The sequence below is a fragment of the Trachemys scripta genome, chromosome 20, assembly GCF_013100865.1.
Source record: "Trachemys scripta elegans isolate TJP31775 chromosome 20, CAS_Tse_1.0, whole genome shotgun sequence".
In the NCBI taxonomy this organism is placed as follows: Eukaryota; Metazoa; Chordata; order Testudines; family Emydidae; genus Trachemys; species Trachemys scripta.
This window is the reverse complement of record NC_048317.1, coordinates 3,967,208-3,973,309: the sequence shown is the minus strand read 5'-3', so window position 1 is coordinate 3,973,309 and position 6,102 is coordinate 3,967,208.

The window sequence follows — 6,102 nt, the reverse complement described above, 5'->3', positions numbered from 1 at the left end:
AAGCTACCGGCTCTGCAGGGAAGACGAGGAGTCTGTCAACTGCCACAATGTAACCAAGGGCTCAGCTATCCGCCATGCAGCCTCAGCCACGTGGTGCGCATGACCCTGAGCTGCCCGGCTCGCATACCGTGTGGTGTGGAGGAGGGGGTCTGCTCTCTGGCTGTGTCAATGGCTAATTAATACCCACACAAAATAGAGGGGTGGCCACTGATTGCTACAAGAGGTCCTATAATAACCAAGGAAGACTGTTCTTGTGGTTATAAGGCACTGGTCTGGCACTCAGACTAGTGGGATTCTCTTTCAATCATAGAAATATCAGGGTTGGAAGGGACCCCAGTCCAACCCCCTGCTCAAAGCAGGACAAATCCCCAGACAGATTTTTGCCCCAGATCCCTAAATGGCCCCCTCAAGGATTAAACTCACATCCTCGGTTTAGCAGGCCAATGCTCAAAATTCTGTGACAGACTCACTGCTACCTTCAAAAGCAACTTCTGATTGGGCTTCGTCCATTTCTTGGTCCCCACTTTAGGCTGATTTTCACAGGGGCTGAATATCCCCAGCTCCAACTGAAGTCAGTGGTATCTGTGTACCCAAAAATCAGAGGCCGCTGTTGAATATGTTAAACTAGATAATAGGCCCTTTTGTAAAATACTATCTCAGTGGGGAATGTGTATGTCTGAGTTGCTCAGAAACTACAGTTACATGTCCATAGAAGAGATTATAAATAAACGTAAACAATAAATAAATGGTGAAATAATTGTAGGCTCAATATAAAAAAGCATCAGAATGTAATAACATTTTAATTAGACATCTTTTATGTAAGTTTTTAGTGCTATTAAAGGTGGGCGGTTTGGAAGTCTCTCATTTATCCATGGAACAGTTGATTGGGGAAAATGTAGGGGATTGCAATAATTAACATTTTTATTAAATTTAACTTGATCTACAGCTCAGGAAGGCATCACAAGTAAAGCTGGGTAAATAACAGATTATTGGTTTGCTGGCAATTTTGAGATATTGAAAAATCATTTCAGATTGGAAAATGTCCAGCAAATCAAAAAGTTAAAAAATTGATTTTAGGTCAACTTTCCTTGTGACCATTTTTAAACATTTTAAAATTATTTTAAATAAAATAAAAGGAAATGGTGTCTGGATACCCAAAATCAGAAGTCACTTTTGAACATGTTAGGCAACATCTTTTTGTACCAAATAGGTCCTTCTGTACCATACTTCAATATCTCTGTGGGGAAAACTGAAATGTTTCCTTTCAAAATGTCAAACAAAACATTTTTTTGTTTTTTCCTAAATGAACTATTTGGCAAAATCAACACAAATTAACAAAACATTTTGGTGTCACCAAATCTGCATTTTTCACTCCAAAAAAAGCTTAGTGTGAAAAATTTCACCCAATTTTAATCACAAGTGAAAATTTTCAAGTTAGAAAAATAAAGCCATCTAATGAACCCGTGCTATTATATAGAACTAGTCATTACATTTAAGCTGTGACCTTGAGCTTTTAGCCATTTTATCCAACTGCTAGATTTTAGAACCAGCCCCAAGATGGGTGTACAGTAAAAACCCATGTCAACTAGCTGGTGGAAAAAGCAGATTTGGGACCTAAAAATAGTAACAGGGAAGCCCCACTAGAGAGTTACTACACAGATCACTACTCCATAATACTGCTGTCACAACATTCTGCAGATCAATATAGACAGTAGGCCAAGGTGGATAGCACCATTAATGCAATGAAGTTACACCATGGACTCATTTAGTTTGCTATTATTAGAGGTATTCTATAGTTTTAGTTTTGAGTGTTTCAATCCATGAGGATTTGCAATTTCTCTTCCTCTCCCCTCCGTTTCACATTCAATATTAGGTTGAATATTAGGAGACCCAAAACTCAAAGCAACACTCAATCAAAACCAAAAGTTTTGCTTGATCTCACACCGAAACTAAAACATTCATGTGGTTTTGGTGTGAAATTCTAAAGCAGACCCAGGCTTGTTGAAATTGTTTGTTAACCCTTTGGATGATCCAAGGCAGAGCATGGAATATGTACATGAAACAAAGTTTCATGGATTCCACTATGACTTCTGTTTTTTTTTAAAGAGAGATTTCTTACAGCTCTAATTATTTTTCAAAACATTATATACATAACAGGCATGATACTTCAATCGACTTAATTCCAGCAGGATGGAACCCAAAACAATGTTTTAAAATGGATGCTCTCCTGAAATGTGAGTTCCAATTGCCAAGAGCAGTAAACATTTCCACCGCTAGGTGTCTCAGTGGTTGTATGACAGGATAAAGCGTTTTTTAAACTCAGTCTAACCAAACTACAAATAATTGTCATTTTCTCCCTCACACTGGACTATTTCCATTCAGTAGGCAGTGAAAACAGAGAATATTCAATATATAGTCAATTTCAGCCTTTGCTGTGTCTTAAGTGAAAACTATTTTTAGTTTAGGGAGCTTCAATTTGACAACATTCTTTGGATTAGATACAAAGTAACAACTATGATCATTGGCTACAAGCCTACAGGACAAGAGGAGCATGGAAACAAGGGGCAATTCTTGGGACCAACACTCAATGTACTTTTAGTGTTCATGTTGGGATGTAAACAAGATATCTTGTGATTAACAAAGACAGCTAAATAGGCAATATCAAGGACATCCTTGAGTTGCATAAAAACCAATTTTATAACTCCATAAAGCAGAGATTCCAAGTAGGGGAGACTTCAACCTAGCTCTATCAGGAGGAACTTCCTGGGAATATGAGAATAATTGGGAAGGTTGGACCAATGACCACACACGCAGTATTTGTATTGAGCATAGTAAAGAAGGAATTCATAGAACGCTGTAGTACAAGGCATTAGACTTCAAGAAAACTCATTTTAGACAATTATTAAATCTGGTGAGTAAGGTGCAGAGAGAGGAATTATTAAAATCCATGTGTGTGAAAAAATGCTAGGGAATCCTAAAAGACACTATAAATGAGGCACTACAACTACAGTTTCTCTGAAAAGAATACAAGGAATAAGAATCAGTCCATACGGTGTTCTGAGGTCAATATCCATATGAACTGGAAATAGAAAAGGAGGAGGCAACCAAACAAGAATTCTCAAAATCAGTTAAGGTATTCAAGGAATATAGAAAAACAGCAAAATAAGCTAATGCTATCGAATGGGCTAAGAGGGCTTTTACAAATATAGAGGAACATGGCATATAGGGAGAAAGAAAGTACATTAATAAATAAATGAGGAAGGGGATTAAATTAGTGATTTGAAAATAGCGGAGATAATAAACTGCTTTTTAAAATGTCACCAACAAGAAATAAATGTGGCCAGATTATCCCACCTCAAAGGACTATCCACAGGAAGGGTGCAGAAGAGATTGAAAACTCTATGCTGTTTGCCTCATGGAGTTTTCAGGGAATTATCACTTACGTATGACTTTGCACTATTAAATTTTATCCCATTTCATTCCAGTTTCAAGGTCCTCCAGATCTTCTTTTACGATATTCTGCTCCTACTTTGTATTGGCAATACCTCCCAACTTTGTGTCAACTGCAAATTTTATTAGCACACTCCCACTTTTTGTGCCAACGTCATGAATGAAAACGTTAAATAAGATTGGTCCTAAAATTGATCCCTAAGGAGCTCCACAAGTAACTTCCCTCCAGCCTGACAGTTCACCTTTTAGCATGACTCACTGTAGTCTCCCTTTTAGCCAGTTCCTTTCAATTCTCATATTAATCCCCATCTTCTCCAATTTAACTACTAATTTCCCATGAGGAACTGTATCAAATGCCTTACTAAAATCCAGGTAGATTAGAGCTACTACATTTCTTTTATCTAAAAATTCAGTTATCTTCTCAAAGAAAGAGATCAGATAGGTCTGACATGATTTACCTTTTGTAAAGGCATATTGTATTTTATCCCAATTACCATTTATCTCTGCACAGGAAGTGCAGAGAACAAGCCAAATTGAAGAAGTGGCCAACTATTTGTATGCAAAGACTTGTCAGGAAATCTTTGCAGAGAATAGTTCTTAGGAAAGTGCTCATGCATTTGAGGAGGAACAGAAATATTGTGTGTAAGTGCAATGGTCCAAATTTATCCCTCGTGTAACTCTACTAAATTCACTGGAGTTACTAGGAATTAATTTGACACATTATTTTTCTTCTACATATTTAACAGTTTTCTTCTGGTAATAATTTGTATAATCTTAGAAAGACTAAATAAAATGGTTAAACACTTATATGAATAAGAACAGCATCTGCAGTGACAGAAGCATGGATGACTATTATAAAGCTCTCAGTCCTCTTGCTTCAGCACATACGAAGGTTGACATCTAGGTCAGGAAGAAACCCCTGCTTTCTCCCTGCACCTTCCCCCACTTTCTCATATACATGACATAGGCCACAAGCCTTCAAAAACTTACACATGTGCTTAAAGTTAAGCATGTTTGTAAATCTTGACAGAACTGGGGCCATAGTGTGTAGCACAAGTGACCTGTGACACAGATTAATTCCATTCCAGTCTCAAGAATTCATGAGCCAATTACCACATTACAGCCAATTACCATGACTGAGACCTAGAGCCATGATTTTCCATGGAGTTAATTCTGCCCTCAGTTAGACCTATATAAATCTAGACTAACTTAATTGAAGTCTATGGAGTAACTTTGGATTTACGCAGATCTAACAGAGAGCAGGATATGACCAAAAGTCTCATGACATTATAAGTGCATTGTGAGCATTTTTGACGGGTCTGAAATCAAAGACACATTGGCTAAACCGTTGGGAATTTTTACAAAATAACCTCTCTTGACAGTGCCCAGTTTTGTAATTATTCACAATAGGGAGTGTGCTGCTGAAACACAAAAACAAACAAGAAGAAAACGGTGAGACATTTTCCAGATAAATATGCCAAAGACAAATATGTCATAATAACTAAATAATCAATGGCATATTGAGAGGAGCTAGTGTATGCACACCCATAGGTTAACAATCCTATGCTTGGGCATTACCAACACCAGGCTGACCTACAGTGCAGAATGGTCCAGTGGCTACATCCACAACTCCGACTGAAGTGGGGGAAGCTGTGCATGCTCAGCACCTCTGAAAATCAAGCCACAAGAGACTAGAGTGGACCAATGGGGACACCCGACTATGAAGAACCTGGAAGGTGAGGACAAGAAGCTTGCACTTGCTGCGGTGAAGTGAACTGGCGATGTGATGCCCAGGTGGCACCGTTGATCGGAACTGAAGTGCACAGTGGGAGTACTAGTGCAGGGGGGCATGTCTGGAATAGCAGGGGAGCTGCAGGTCAGGGGTGTACATGGGGAAGCTTGCACGTTTATCCATATTATGCCAGGGCTCAAGCCCAGTTTATGAACAGCAAATTGACCCTTTTATTAAATAAAAAGAATGAATGAGGGTGAAAAACACCCATACAGCAACATACAGTACATAGAGATAAGAGACAGCAGTGCCTAATTACTGCTCTAGAGGCCCTTCCGATCAATTGAGCAACTTTCCTAGGTCACTTAAGAATAGGACTCCTCCTGGTCCTCCTTCCCCTCTGCTACAGTTTTAATTCCTGGCTTGAGCACTGATTAACTCTGCTCTCCAGTGGTATTTCCTGTGCACCATAACAAACATGCCGGCAGGTCAGTTGTTAACCAGAAAGGCTGATTAGGTGACTGCAGTGACAGTAAGGCAAAGACATAGATCGGGGGCCTAATTCTCCACTCACTGACACTGGTTTTGCTGTGAGTTAGTTCTGATTTACACTGAGGTAAAGGAGATCAGAATCAAGCCCCACATCCTAGGGAAAAAGGAAAGAAAATCTTAGATTTACAAGGGAAACTGTTGTATGAGTATTGCCATTACAGGGACTGTACATTCTGTTGGACACTGGGCAGGGGAGGGACAAGGTGAGTTAAGTACTTTCCTGTGTTTAATTTCTCTGGATACAATCCTGCTCCCATTGAAGTCACTGATAGATTTGCTGCTGCTGTCAGTGGCAGCAGATTCAGATCCACAGTGAAAATTCAAAGCTGCCATAAAAGTGATTTACAAAGGAGGAAAAATTCAGCTTG